The following is a 15,393-nucleotide window of genomic DNA, read 5'->3' as shown; positions in this document are numbered from 1 at the left end:
AGCTCCATCAAGCAGCTCTGCAAATAGAGGCCCTGGCTGCAGCAGGAGTGGATTTCTTTATTTCTTTTCCGTTTTTTCCCTGATGTCTCTGCACTGACAGCCAGCACAGCACTTCCTGAGGAGACTGTGCAGCATGGAGTGCCCTTCTCGCTGTCTGTGCCGAGCTGCTGAGAGATCCCAGGGATGGACTGGTTGTTCCGAGGAGCTTTTGGTAGTAAATCATTGACAGGACCTGCTGTGCAGGGAGCAGAGCATGGCCTGGCCTCAGCCCTTCCTGCTCTGTGTCCTGCTGCTGGAGCAGCTGTCAGTGCAGCCATTGCTGCTGTGCTGGTGCTGCCTGCAGGGATCAAACCTGGATTTCCCTGTGCTCCCACAGCAGGAACTGGGCCTGCCCAGGAGGGGGCTCGGGGTTGTCCTTGCTGTAAAGGAGGTGGGTGCCAGGCATGGGGCCCATGTAGGATGGTCCATGGCTCACCACAGGCAGTGAACTGTGACTCCCTGCTCTAATCTCGGGCAGGTGACAGTGCCCTGGCCTTGGGGACAGCTCTGTGTGACACCCATGAAATCACCTGTCCTTGCAGGGGACGTGACCTGGGGACAGAGGGGCTGGAAAGCTGCTGGTGGGAAAAGTCCTGGGGGTGCTGGTGGCAGTGGCTGGCCATGAGCCCAGCTGTGCCCAGGGGGCCAAGAGGCCAAGGGCACCTGGGCTGTGCCAACCCTGGGGTGGCAGCAGGAGCAGGGCAGTGCCCGTCCCCTGAGCTGGCACTGCTGGGGCACCTCCAGTGCTGGGGCAGCGCTGGGACCCTCCTGACAGGAGAGACCTGGAGGGGCTGGAGCGTGTCCAGGGCAGGGAACGGAGCTGGGAAGGGGCTGGAGCCCCAGGAGAGGCTGAGGGAGCTGGGAAGGGGCTCAGCCTGGAGAAAAGGAGGCTCAGGGGGGACCTTGTGGCTCTGCACAGCTCCTGACAGGAGGGGACAGCCGGGGGGTCGGGCTCTGCTCCCAGGGAACAGGTACAGGAGGAGAGGGAGCGGCCTCAGGCTGGGCCAGGGCAGGCTCAGGGTGGATTTTGGGGAAATTCCTTCATGGAGAGGGCAGGCAGGCTCTGAAAGGGGCTGCCCAGGGAGGTTTGGAGTCCCCATCCCTGGAGGTGCCCAAGGAAGGCCTGGATGTGGCATTCAGTGCTCTGGGCTGGTGACAAGGTGGGGATTGGGCACAGCTGGGACTTCATGGGCTTGGAGGCTTTCCCTGCCTGTGGGTTCAGAGGGAGCAGGATTGAAATCCAAAGGCAAAAGGGATGGAAGCTGGGTGGGTGCATTTTGGGGCTGCTGCTGCCCCACTGCCATCCTCCCCGAGCCCGAAGCTGTGGGCAGAGCAGGGGGGCTGGGAGGCTCCCAGCTCCTGCAGGTCTCTGCTGTGCCTTTGGCGTGTCCTGACCTTGGGGAATGGAGCACGGTGGATACCTGACACCCCTGGATCCTCTTACCCCGGGTAAGCTGAGCCCTGCCAGCTCAGGAGGGGTTCAGTGCCCATCAGGACGTGTCTCCTCTCCATGGCTGCGCTGTGGCTCAGCCTGGGACAAGCTGAGCTCTGATCCTGAGGCAAGGGACACGACAGCTGCTGGATTTGGGGGAAGGGAGGCTCAGGGGCTCTCTCTGAGCTGCTCTGGGTGGCCCAGCAGCAGTTTGGGCTGGGCTGTGTGCCAGCACACCATCACTGCTGTTGTCCTGGTGCTGCTGGGTTTTGCTGTTCCCCCGTGATCCTGCACAGCCATGGGTGTGACAGGGGCAGAGCCAGCCCTGTTCCTTCCCTGCCTCCCTCTCCCTCTGCTCCCCATCCCTGGGAGTGAGGGCCTTGTCATCTCCTTCTTGTTCCCAGGGTTAGTGAGCAAGGAGAGAGCTGGCAGGAGTGCAGGAGTGTCCTTTGCACATCTCCCACTGCTTTCCGTGAGCTGGACAAGCCTGGGGCAGGATGTGTGTTCCCTGCTGGTGGGAGACTTCCAGAAAAAAAAAAAAAAGAAGCTCCTGGTAAAAAAAAAAACATAAAATAAAAAAATCCTGGGCTGGATTCACTGTGGTGAACCCCTGGAAGCAGCCCTGGCTACACCAAGGATGATGTTATCCTCAGGGATCCTCCTGGGAGCTCTCCAAGGCTTCCTTCCCTGATGGATGTCAGAGGAGAGGCCAGCCCATCTGTGAGCTCCCCTCCTCGCCCTGCTGACATTGGAGATGGACCTGGGGCTGGAAAATGTTTAAGCATCATAAAAAATTGATGTTTGGCAATGCAGGAGGAGACATCCAAGACCTGCAATGGTGTTGGTAGCAGCGTGCCAGGGTTTGCTGTTTTCTGTGGAAGAACAGGGTGTCACCCCCCAGCTGTGACACTGCTCACTTCTGAGTTTCTGCACTGAAAGTACCTCATTTCCTCCAAAATATTGAAATTTTAGTTATTTCTGCCTTTTTCTGGGATTGTTCCTGGCTAAGGAAGCTGCTTGTGCCTGGCCTGGTATCCTGCTCCTGCCTGTCACCTTCAGGGATTTGGGGACTTCTTGTCCCCAAGCTCATGGTGCCACCAGACTGTGGCAGCTGCTCCATTTCAGTGTGGGGGAGTGATGCAAATCCGTAGTAATCACTGGATACTGAAGGATTCAGTGACTAAATGAACAGAAACAATTAATTAACAAGTTTTGTACATTTTCTGACGTACTTTGGACAAGAACAAGTGTCTGAATTATTTATGATGCCACTTGTGTCCGTGGGCTGAATATTCCCTTGGAGATGGTCCTGGAGCTGCAGGTAGGGCAAGTCCTCCCTGCTGGATGTCCTGGATCAGGTGTGGGTTGTGAATTCAGAGGGTGCAGGGCAGTCAGAGCAGGGCTGGTTTGGTGAAGGGCAAATGGGAGATGTTCAGCTGGATGTGGAACATTCCAGAGGCTCGGGAAGGGACACAGAGGTCTGTGCCTCTGTCCTGCTGATGTGGATCTATCCAGGGATGAGAAACGCTTTCACAGGCAGCTCTGGGAGGGGCTGGAGGGGAGGGTAACTGGATATCCAGGCTGACTGCAGGATTTTGGAGTGATGGAGCCTCCTGCAAGGTCACCCTAGCTCCCTGAGTCATGGCATGGGCTGGGTGGGAAGGGACCTTAAAGCTCATCCAGCTCAGCCAGGGACACCTCCCACTGTCCCAGGCTGCTCCAAGCCCTGTCCATCCTGGCCTTGGGCACTGCCAGGGATCCAGGGGCAGCCACAGCTGCTCTGGGCACCTGTGCCAGGGCTGCCCACCCTGCCAGGGAACAATTCTTTCTCAATATCCCATCCATCCCGGCCCTCTGGCAGTGGGAGCCATTCCCTGTGTCCTGTCCCTCCAGGCCCCTGATCCCAAATCCCTTCCCAGCCCTCCTGGAGCCCCTCTGGGAGCTGGCAGGGCCTGCTGGGGTCCCTGGACGCTTTCTGGGCTTGCAGAGGAAATGAGGAGCTGAAGGTGATGCTGCAGGCACTGTGTGCTTCCTCCTGCCACTGGGGCCGGTCCTGGCCTCTCCCGCAGGGATTCCTGGCAGGAGAGCATTTTCCAGGGGTGGCAAGAGGCGCTCACTGTCCCTGGCCCCAGCTCTGCACCCAATCTGCTCCTGGAGTTCAGCACTTCGTGTGTTTCCGCTGTTCCGAGAATGAAAATGTTTCTATTTTTATCAAGCCATTATTTTAAAATTTTTAAAATTCTCTTTCCCAGCAATGAGCTGTGCTGCTGAGCCCCCAATTATCTGCTAATGAGCCGTTATTTCCCTGTAATCACTCCTTCCTCTCCATGTTTTTGCTCGTTGCTATTCACAAGTGCCCTCAGGGGACAGGAGGGACATTTGGCCCTGTCCAGCAGGACTGACTGGGACTCTCCAGTGCTCCCATCAGCTGGATTCATTTGATGTCCTCCTGTGTTCCCTGCCAGCTCTGCCCCTCAGTCGCTGAGATTCCTGTTCAGGAGCTTTCAGGGCTGGATCTGTACTTTTCTGTAGGGCTTCCCAACTTCTTATCCCGTTGGAAACAGGGAACAGAGCATTGTAGTCAAAAGGCAGAGCAAAAACCAACCACCAGTTCTCCACCTCCTCCAAAAGGCAGCAAAGTGGCATCTTGCAAAGCTTCTTGGCTCTTCCTGAGAAGAGCTTTGGAAAGACTGTGAAGAAATTCACTGGAAAGACTTGTGGAAGCAGCACTGATGCCTGCCTGTGTTTCAGCCCACATATGTTCATACATATATATGTATGTGTGTGTGTGTGTGTGTATATATATATATATATATATATATGTAATTATAGAGTCACAGAATGGTTTTTAGGTTGGAAAAGCCCCCTGAGAGCATCAAGTCCAACTGTTCCCCTAGGACTGCTAAGGCTATCACTGACCCCTGTCCCCAAGTGCCACATCCACACAGCTGTTAAATCCCTGCAGGGATGGGGATCCAGCACTGCCCTGGGCAGCTGTGCCACCCTGACCACCCTTTCCATGCAGAAATATTCCCAAAATCCACTCTGAGCCTGCCCTGGCCCAGCCTGAGGCCGCTCCCTCTCCTCCTGTCCCTGTTCCCTGGGAGCAGAGCCCGACCCCCCCGGCTGTCCCCTCCTGTCAGGAGCTGTGCAGAGCCACAAGGTCCCCCTGAGCCTCCTTTTCTCCAGGCTGAGCCCCTTCCCAGCTCCCTCAGCCTCTCCTGGGGCTCCAGCCCCTTCCCAGCTCCCTCAGCCTCTCCTGGGGCTCCAGCCCCTTCCCAGCTCCCTCAGCCTCTCCTGGGGCTCCAGCCCCTTCCCAGCTCCGTTCCCTGCCCTGGACACGCTCCAGCCCCTCCAGGTCTCTCCTGCACTGAGGGACACAGGGATGATGCTCTCTGCCCTCAGGACTCCGTAGCTGCTCCATTTTCCAGCTTTGCTTCCCGAGTATCTCTGAGTTGTTCCTTGTGGATTGTCAAAATGTGTCCAGTTGACTTCCCCCACTTCTGCCCAACCCTGTCCTTCCAGTGACTGTCCCTTTGGGATGTGTTTCCCTGCCCCAGTGCCTTCAGGGGTGTCCTTTCCTGGGACTGCCATGGGCTGGTGAGGACTTATCACAAATCACCTCATGTCTCAAATTTGCCTTCTCTGTTTCTATAACCCTGAATTCATCTGCTCTTTTAGCTCACTTTCCAAAATTCCATTGGAATTTGTATGGTTTTGGAATTAGCCATGACCAGTGGCTCCAGGGCTGCCTGTTGGGTTGGGTCTCTCCAGTGAGGCTGCGTGGAGTCTTGGATTGATCACATCCTGCATTTCATCTCCATTTCTTCAGTGTGTCCATCCTATTTGTAGTTTAAACTCTGCCTTTTCCTGCATTTTAAACTCAATCTGTGTGACTCTGTAGCCTGAATTTCAGCTTGTTGGGGTTGTTTGGGTGTTTGGTTGTTGGGAAAACCCCATTTGTGCCAGGAAGTGCATGACTGCAGTCCAGACAAAGTGCAGCCCGTGCTGCTGAGGATTATTGACCAGGAACATCATCATTTTGTTATTGCAGCAATAAAATGTTCAGTAGCCAGGCTGGGAATGCTGCAGTGATGGGAATGGAGATGCTTTGTGCTTTCACTCTGCCCATTTTTATCCTGCTTATTTTCATAGAGTCGTGGAATGGTTTGGGCCAGATGGGCTTTAAGCCCATCCAGTTCCACCCCTGCCATGGCAGGGACACCTCCCACCATCCCAGGCTGCTCCAAACCCCATCCAGCCTGGCCTTGGGCACTGCCAGGGATCCAGGGGCAGCCACAGCTGCTCTGGGCACCTGTGCCAGGGCCTGCCCACCCTCACAGCGAGGAATTCCTTCCCAATATTCCATCTATCCCTGCCCTGTGGCACTGGAAGCCATTCCCTGTGTCCTGCCCCTCCATCCCTTGTCCCCAGTCCCTCCCCAGCTCTCCTGGAGCCCCTTCAGGCCCTGCAAGGGGCTCTGAGCTCTCCCTGGAGCTTCTCTTCTCCAGGTGAGCACCCCTAGGATCAGTGGCCTTGGAGCTCTGGGTTTGCTCTGTGGAGCCCAATCACCAGGTGGGCTCTTCCCACCTGCTCCCATTGAATGTGGCTTCAGGATGTGTCACAGCTTGTCAGGAGCAGCCAATTTTTCCTATTTTTAGGTTCCCTTTTGGCTGCACAGCTTTCCCTTTGCATTAGTGGGGAGAAGCCACAGCCCTGCCAGGTTGGTGATAATTGCTGAGCGATCACCCGGATTTGGAATGATGTATGAATGCATATTTTCCCTAGTATTTTGATGATTAATTCTCAGTGTAATTCTTTCTAACCACCAAAATTCCGCCTGTTCCTGCATCTGCAGCTGCTATAAACCTCATCCATCTCCCTGGCAGCCGGGCCAGGCTATTAAATATAGATCCCTGCTCCATTTAATATTCATAGCGATTAAAAGTGATGAAAGCAGCTGTGTCTGCCAGAGCCAGGCTGGAAATTGCTCTGCTTCAGGAATGACGGGTGAGCAGCGTATCCCAGAGATCCAGATAATTCCACAGGAAGGGCTGGTGATTCTGAATCAAACCCTTGCTTCATGTCGGGATAAATGTGGAATCTGCAAAGGAGGTGGGGTTGCTTTCTGTGGATTTACTGTGAGGAGGAAGAGCTTGGAGTTTTGGCTGGGATGGCTGCAGGATTTGCTGCTGGCTGATCCTCATGGACGTCTTCCACTCTGTCTGTGGGAGGAGAAAAGGCTTTTCCCAGTCAGTTGGGATACTTTTCATACTTTTAGATCCAAAACTCCCAGACAAGTGTGGGAAAAGGCAGGAGAAAGTGCACAAGAGGTGGAACTGGGAATGGAGGCATAATCCACGCTGTGCTGGTGGTGGGACCATCGGGGCACCTGAGGGCAGCTTGTTCCAGGGATTGGGAACAGCCAGGGCTGGGACTCCCATGCCTCCAAGCTCAGCTCCCCTGGCAGATGTGCAGGTCCTGCTGTCCATAGGGAAATCAGCTGCTGAGGTGCCCCATTGTCACTGCTGTGGACTCTGGTGGCTTTGGGGCAACCCAGGAATGCTGTTTGAATTAAAGTCATCAGTGTTCCTTCCATCCTGTCAGAGTTTTCCCTGTGGACAGCGCTCAGGGATCTCTGCTCTGGCTTGACTTCACTCCTGCAGTATTGATCTTGTACTTCCAGCCCCCCATCAGCTCATTCCAGCTGCCTGCAGGAGAAAGCTGGGTTTAATTTCCAGCACAGGGCCAGTCTTGCCTTGGGGAGGCTCCAGAGACTCTGAGGGAGCGCTAGGGAAGCAGCTCAGGCTTGCAGGAGGACTGGGGAGAGATTCTCAGTGATGTAGGAAGGACAAGGACTGTTGCTGAAAATGAGGATGCTTGGGAAGGGAAAGTTTTCCACTCCCAGGGAGAAGGAAGGTGAGGGGTGTAGGTGAGGAGAGCTGTGCTGGACTTGGAGAGGAGGATAAGCAGGGAGAACTGCCTGCCCCAGCCATGGTGTGGGGCTGAGGAGATGCGGTGTTTTGGGCTGGAAACATCATTCCCTGGATGCAGTTTGGGAACTTTGGAATAAAAGGTCTCATGCTGAACCTTTCAACCCTTCTACTGCTGGTTTATCCCTGAAAAGGAGAAACTCTCAGGGCTCTGCTCATCCACGGGCAGCGCTGGCACAGCCCAGCCGTGAGCAGCAGCTCCCTGGGACTGCTCCCTGATGGTTTTGGGGTGGGAGCTCTGTGTGGCAGTGCCTCCTGTGGGATCCCTGTCCCTGGCATCCCCGTCCCTGGCTTCCCCACGGACTGCACTGCAGAGTCCCAGTGTGCCCCCAGAGCAATGGGGTGCTCTGGTGTTGTGCCTCCAGCCAGCAGCTTTTCCACCAGCTCTGGAGGAATTGCAGGCAATGGCAAACATTTACCTGAGGGAAGATTTCAGGGTGGAAAAAGGGGTGGAAAGGGAGCTCTGCCTTGGAGGCTCTGCTGGGATGCTGCTCCAGGCACTGAGTTTGTATTCTCGGGGTTGAGAAACAAGCCCGAGGAGGTTTATGGCCGATGGCTGCCGATCCATTTTCCATAGATTAAATTGCATCACGGCTCCAAAAATAATCCCCCCAGTTTACGGTGAGGCTGCCTGTTCCTATAGCAACACTGCGTGCCCGTGCCCTACAAACCAAACCAGCCTGAGCTGCTCCTGGGTCCAAACAGAGCATCAGGGGCTGGGCTCGGGCAGCACTTGGATTTGGGGCTGGAGGTGTAAAATGCCAGCCTGGAGTGCTCCTGGAGAGGGGATTTATGAGAAGCTGCTGTGGTTTGTGTCTCTGGGATTTGATCCCGGGCTTGCAGATGTTCCCCAAGTGCATGGTGAGGAGAGCGGGAAGCAGCAGCTGCGTTTGTGGAGCCTTCCCGGAGGGAGGGGGGAAGGAGGAGGAGGAGGAGGAGGGTGTTATGTGGGTTACTGCAGTGCCTGGGGCCGGCCCTGCTGTGCCACACTTGTGTCGTGCACGGGGAAGAGGGATGGGGCTGGAGCTGGGGGGTGATGGCTGCTCGCTCTGCTCAGCCCAAATGCACTCGGGCCCAGGCTCCCGGAGGTGTTGGCACCGAGCCCTGCACAAGGCCAGGGCAAAGAGAGGGGGATGAATTCAAATCCTGAATAGTTCCTCTGTGCCACTGGCAAGCACAGGGAAATCTCCAGAGCACACTGGGAGTGCTGGAATCCTTAGGAGGATGCTGTGGGGGCTGGGCTGCTTCATCCACAGCGCAGGAGCCAGAGGAACCTGGCAATTTGTTGTCAAATTTTTCCTGCCAGCCTTTCATGTTTGTTTTCTTGAGGAGCCTTTGTTCCCTGGGGAAGAGAGACAGGAATTCCTGCTGAATGTCTGCCTTTCATTCCGAGGAGGAACAGGGTGAGCCGGGGTGAAGCTCCTGAGCTCGGGATGTTCTGCTTCCCGAGGGGATCCAGGGCCACCTGCATCCCAGCATGTCCAGTCTCAAGGTTGTTTATTGCAAGTTATCTAAAAGATTTTCTTCTGGGGCTGCTGTGGTTTGCTCAGAGCTCAGGCAGAGGCACACACACACCCTGACATCCTCTCTGACTCCCGACTGCTTCTTCTCTTCCCCTCTGCCCAGGGCTGCTGCTGTCTTTTATATGGTACATTACGTGTTACATGGGTACAGTTTTTCCCCAATGCCTATTACCTATATTAAATGGTGCTTTTCTATCTTTTATATGGTACATTACGTGTTACATGGGTACAGTTTTTCCCCAATGCCTATTACCTATATTAAATGGTGCCTTTCTACTCTAAACCAATCTGTGAGTGCCAACATCACCAAGAACATGGAGGTAAGGAAGGAGAAAGAGGGAGGACAGGGCAGGCCCAAATCCCTCCATCTTAAAACCTCTGACCCCCATGTACAAAACCAAAACCCCCTGTACAGCACTCAAAAATTCTTCCCTTTACTTTGTGACTACTTCTACTCTAATATCTAAACTTTTGTGACTTCTTGTTCTTCCTGCAAGGTTGGTAACTCATTCCATGGCTCAAACCCAAAATCACAGCTGTTTCCAGCTGCCTGCCAGGGTCTCAAATGCTTCTGAGCTGGGCCTGGAACATCCAAAAATGTCTGAGGGACGTTTTGAGTTGCGACACCAGCATGGGGCTGGGAGCCCCCTGCCATCCCCTGAGGCTTTGCTGCTCTGGGGAGGTTCTTTGTTCCATGCTGGAGCACCAGGAGGGATCAGAAGGGAGCACCGCTGCTGTCCTGCATGGAAAGAAGGGATCCATCTCTGAGCCCTTCCCTCTGCAGGGGCAGGGTGTGCTGGGGGCTGGAAATCATGGACTAAAGCACTCTGTGTGTCCTTGGAATAGCTCCCTGTGGGGAGGAGCGGGAGCCTTTCCTGGTTCCTGCAGGGCCTCCAGGCTCTTTGCTGCTCCTGGACACAGTCCCGATCCCCTTTGGCCCTGCCCAGCTGGGGGATGTTGGTTTGAGGTTTAATGGGATTTAGGAGCTGCTGGGAGCTGAGGACCCAAAAGGACCAAGCTGGGGAAAAAAAGTGATGGCATCATCCAGAGACAAGGAGCACAGAGCACTGGAATAGAACCCCAGAATCATTAAGGTTGGAAAAGTTCTCTGAGATCATTGAGTTCAACAATTCCCCAGCACTGCCAAGGCCACCACTGACCCCTGTCCCCAAGTGCCACATCCACACAGCTGTTAAATCCCTGCAGGGATGGGGATCCAGCACTGCCCTGGGCAGCTGTGCCACCCTGACCACCCTTTCTTTCCATGCAGAAATGTTCCCAAAATCCACCCTGAGCCTGCCCTGGCCCAGCCTGAGGCCGTTCCCTCTCCTCCTGTCCCTGTTCCCTGGGAGCAGAGCCCGACCCCCCCGGCTGTCCCCTCCTGTCAGGAGCTGTGCAGAGCCACAAGGTCCCCCCTGAGCCTCCTTTTCTCCAGGCTGAGCCCCTTCCCAGCTCCCTCAGCCTCTCCTGGGGCTCCAGCCCCTTCCCAGCTCCCTCAGCCTCTCCTGGGGCTCCAGCCCCTTCCCAGCTCCCTCAGCCTCTCCTGGGGCTCCAGCCCCTTCCCATCTCTGTTCCCATCTCTGGACACTCTAGGGATGGATGCTTCAGCCTCTGAACATCCTCCACCTCAGCCAGTCCTCACTTCCCCTGTTTGGTTCCTCCTCATTCCCTGCATGTGTGGAATCCCCTTCAAAGCCATCACTAAAACTCCTTCTGGGCTGTGCTGGAAAAGATTTCAGCTGGATTCTGCTGGGTGTCTCTCACCATCACCCTGTGGGAGTTGTTTTTCCCCTCTCCCCCTCTTCCCTCTCCTAAACCCTCCCAAGCATTGATGAATCTGTGTTTTTGCAGCTTCCAGGCGGTTCTGTGACCCTCAGTGGGTGCTGTAGGATCCCCCATTCGGGTTGAAGTCCCAGTGCTGTGATCTTGCTGGGCCTGCTGCACTTTGGCTTCTGCAAATCCGCTGTGCTCCATCCTCGAATGAGGAGCCCTGGATAGACTCTCTGGGGGTATTTCCTGACCTTCAGGGTGTTTTCCCAGCCTTAGCAAAGCCAAATCTTTTTTTTTCCCTGTCTGAGCTGCTAGAGAAGCTGGAATAAAGCAGGATGCCCAAAGCAGAGACCTCCAGGCAGAGGCTTGCTGCTCTTCCACCTTTCTGGCTGAGTGAATCCTTCATCACCAGCAATGGGATAAATATTTCTGCAGCTCTCTCCTCCAGCCCTTTGTGTTAATCTCCAGCTGTAACTACAGGAATTGGTGTGTCCTGTGCAAAGGTTGGACATGATGGAGGTCTTTTCCTAAATGATCCTGTGATTCAAAGCAGCTTCACCGAGAACAGCCCTGCTGGGGGAATGAGGGTGCCAGAGCCCAGAGCCCTGTCCTGTGCTGTGTCACAGCATTCCTGTGGCAGTCTGTCCTGCTGGAACCCGCTGGGGGTGGCCTGGTGGGAGCAGGGCTCCTCCACTGGCATCTGGGGCTGCTGCTCCAAAGCTGGGGCAGATCTGAGCGGCTGCTGCTTGCTGCAGGAAACAGAAGGATTTGTGTTTCAGTGGGTTTGGGGTTTGGTTAGCCTTCCTGGGTGTTGGAATCTGAGCTATTGATGGTTCCCAGATTGTAGAAAGTCTCTGTCTTTCAGCCCCACTGCCAAAGCAGAAGCCATAATTGGTCTGTGCTGTTTCAGGGTTGTTTATTCTGTTTATCTCTAACATGTTCTGCTGCCCTGCCGCAGCTCTGTCCTGCAGGGCAGCGTGTGGGGCTCTGCCCTCAGTGGGATGGTACAAACATTAAATACCAGAAACTACCTGTGCTGGATTTACAATAACGTGCCAATATCTGTCACCTACGTTGGACAGTGTGTCCCCAGCCTGAACCAACAGAAAAATGCCAACACCACAGTGAAACATGGAGGGCATGAAGAAGGAGAAAAAGGATGAGACACACCCAATTTCTTCTGTGTTGTCCTCTTTGAACCCCTAATCTAGAAACTTAAAATTTTACTTTTGCACCCGTGTCACACTTAATTATTACTCTTATCAAATACTCAAAGCTGGTAATTCATCCTGTAAGATTGAAAACTCTCTTCCATGGACAGAGATCACAGCCAGTGTCTCTGGGGGCTCTGTCCAGGGGGGTTCCTGACCCCTGCCAGGGTCCCAGAGCTGCCAGGGCAGCCAGAGGGAAGCCCTGGATTCCCATACCTGGGAGCTCCCAGGAGAAAGATGGAAGCACCTTCAGAGGCAGTGCCAGAGCTCCACCTTGGGAATGGCAGCGAGGAGGTTTGGGTGCTCTGTGTGATCATTTCTGCTTTCAGCTACTCTGATTTATTTGACTGTAGCTGTGACATTGGATTTCCTTCTTCCCATGCTTTGATTTGAGATAATTGCAACAAATTATGTTGCTTGAGATATTGATATATATAGACAATGTTATATAATTAATTACATATATATATATATATATATTATTAATTGGTTCCTGCTCTAGTGGAACGTGTTCCTGCCCATGTCAAGAAGATGGAAGGAGATGAGCTTTAAGGTCCTAACCCAAATCATTCCATGATTCTATGACTGCAGTTGCCCAGAAAGGAGGAGGAAGGTGGTATCCTGTTGCCCACCCTGCCAGCATTCCAGCATCCCACAGCAGAGCTGGTGAGGGCTGCTCAGCTCAGCCTGCTCAGCTGGAATGAGCAGCATCACTGGGCTGACCCAGGTTCCTTCCCTCTTTTCCTGGGCTTTGAGGCATTTATATAATTCTGCACAGCGATGAAAAATTGGGCCATGCTGTGTTCCTGCCTCAAGCTGAGCACTCGGGCAGGGACTGTTCCCACAGCCTCGGTCAATGGGCAGGAAATAATGTCCTGACAAAGTGCAGAGCCCATCCCTCTCTGTGCTCTGCCATCCCTGTGCTGGCACTGCCCAGGGAATGGGCACGGCCCCGAGGCTGCCAGAGCTCCAGGAGCCTTTGGGCAGCGCTGCCAGGGATGGACAGGGTGGGGTTGGTGGGGGTCTGGGTGATCTTTGTGGGTCCTTTCCAACTCTGGGCATTCTGTGAAAAATCTCCAGGCTGGGATCAGGATTGCACCTGGGCAAGGTGATGTTCTGGAAATCCCAGTGCACTGACAGCCCATGGGGCCAGGGCTTTGGGGCAGCATTTTGTGTAAGGCAGGATGGGGGGAAAATTAAAAGGAGGGATTTGGGGGTTAAGTGCTGCCTGGAGATAAGCAGAGAGGTACTTTCTCTTGCTTGGCACAATTTTTGCAGCACTTGTAAGCAGATGAAATTGTCTTTGTGAGTTATTTTTGATATCTGCAAACAGAAAATTGGGAAATTTGGATTGTCCCCCGGAGTCCCTCAAATGTGGGTTTTGCCATGTTCAGCCTCCTGTTGGCAATGACAGCTGAGCCAGCAGGGTTGACTTCTGCTCCTGGGAGTTTTATAAAACATGGGACTTTATTATAAATTGGCTGTTAAAGTCCAGCCACGTTAGTGATCAGATCCCAGAGCTGTGGAGAAGAGGTTCTGCCTTCTGGAGTGCAGGCAGCTGGCACAGCCTGCACAGGCTGCTGGGTGCTGTGAGAAGAGCACAGTTTCTCACCTGGAGAGAGAGGTGGTACAGGAGGCCAGAGAAACCCCAGGGACACAGCTCAGAGCAGCAGGAGCAGTGCCTGGGGTATGGAATGCTCTGTCCTTGGAAGCACCGCCTCAGGACAGGTGCAGAGACAATATCCAAGCCCAGGGAATGTGCCCACCCTGCTGGAGACTCTTTGTGTGCCCCAGCGTGGAAGGCACCATGGGAATACTTGAAACTTTTGTGTCAGAAGGTGGACTTTGAGGAGGTTTTTGTTATTTTATGTACTGATGGAAAAGTGGCTTTGATTTTCTTGCCAGATCTTTTGGAGTTGGCCTGTGGTGTGAGCCTGTGCCATCACTGTGGTGCCTCTGTGCACCCTCCTGGGATGGAGTCCTTGGAATCCTGCCTGTTCATATTCCCCTTCCTCTACCAGCTGTTCTGGAGACTTCCCTGATTCCAAGTGTTTTTTCAAACCTCTGGTCCTGTCCTCTGCCCAGCCTGTCTGTGGGAGCTGCCCAGCTCCCAGCCCCCTCAGCTGGCAGCTCACCTTCCTTGGGAAGCTCTCAGCTGCTTTCCCCTGTGTGTGTGAGTGTCCTTCCTTGGTGGCTGCTTCCTCTCCTGGCTCCAGCAGCTGCTGTGTTTGTCAGCTGGGTTGCAGAGGGGCCAAGTGGTGACACAGGAGATGCTGTCCCAGTGTCATGGGGTTTGCTCTGTGCCCTGTTTCCTCTGGATTGTCTCATTGTCCCTGGGCAGTGATGTTGGTCCTGCTGTGGAGGATCAGTGCTGTCCCTGAGCTCTGCCTCCTGTCCCATCACATCCACTCTGGGGAGGTTCTCCACGAGTCCTGGTGTGACCCTGTGCTGTGCTCTGCTCCTGCTGCCACTCCGGGCTGATGTTCCTGTCACATTTATCCAGATCCTTGCCTTTGGATCACAGTCATGGAAGGGTGCTCTTCCTCTGCTTTCCTTACTGTGGATTCAGCCTGAGCAGTGCCTGAACAGCTCTCCCAGTACCCAGAACATTTCCAGAGCTCCCTATCAATGAGCCAGGAATAGCAGCCAAACACCCACCTGCCAGGGAATCACGGGTTTCCTTCTTTCCTCGCAGCCCTGAGAGGGAATGTGCTGCTCCCCTGTTACACCAGAGCCATCCCTGAGCTCTGTGCCTGGATTGTTTGGAGAATGTTCTCACTCCCCCAACGCCCCCAGACCTGGCAGGGAAGCTGCAGCCGAGTTTTGCTGGTGCCCATCTCTCTGAAATCCAGAAATAGAAGATTGAGAGGGGAGATACAGGAGCAGCTCCCTGCTTTGCTGCCTCAGTGGGTTTTGGGAGCAACTGGAAAACCCTTGGGTAAACTTCAGAGCATAAGGATGGGGCACAGCCCCTGCCCAGGACCTGCTTCTGTCCCTTTGTGTTTGCTTTGGGTGCTGCTGCTTCTTGGCGCCGATCACCTCCTTCCCGAGGGAGCGGTGGAGTGATCAGAAATGCTGTGTTACCCCCACTGAGTGGATTTGGGTTAGTTCCTTGCTTTTAAGTGTTCTGGAGTTGCAGGAATTTTTGCTGTAGCTGAGGTGCTGATTGTGGATTTTCTGCCCTGTGAAGACATTGTGGTAATTTTGGGTGAAGTGTCACTTTCCTTGGTGTCTCTGTGACCTGTCCCTGTCAGGTGGCGCAGTTCCCCCTGTCTGGGCAGGGCTGGCAGAGCCCCCAGCGCTGGGTGGATCGACCCTGGTGAGCCTGGGAAGGGCAGGTTTGGTGTGTGGCACCCCCTGTGCCCCCCAGCACCCAGCCCTGAGGCAGATCTCGGTGACAGCCGCCGCTCAGGGCTCTGGGTGCT

General features: G+C 54.5%; 1 protein-coding gene across 8 annotated transcripts in view; it reads left to right on the top strand.

Annotated features, from left to right (window-relative positions):
* OSBP2 (oxysterol binding protein 2) overlaps positions 1 to 15,393 on the top strand; it is a 99,115-nt gene that overhangs the window by 50,707 nt on the left and 33,015 nt on the right. The window lies entirely within an intron of this gene.

Source organism: Taeniopygia guttata, chromosome 15 (assembly GCF_048771995.1).
Source record: "Taeniopygia guttata chromosome 15, bTaeGut7.mat, whole genome shotgun sequence".
Classification (NCBI taxonomy): Eukaryota; Metazoa; Chordata; class Aves; order Passeriformes; family Estrildidae; genus Taeniopygia; species Taeniopygia guttata.
Note: the sequence above shows the minus strand (reverse complement) of the source record. Positions and strands in the feature narration are given on the sequence as shown.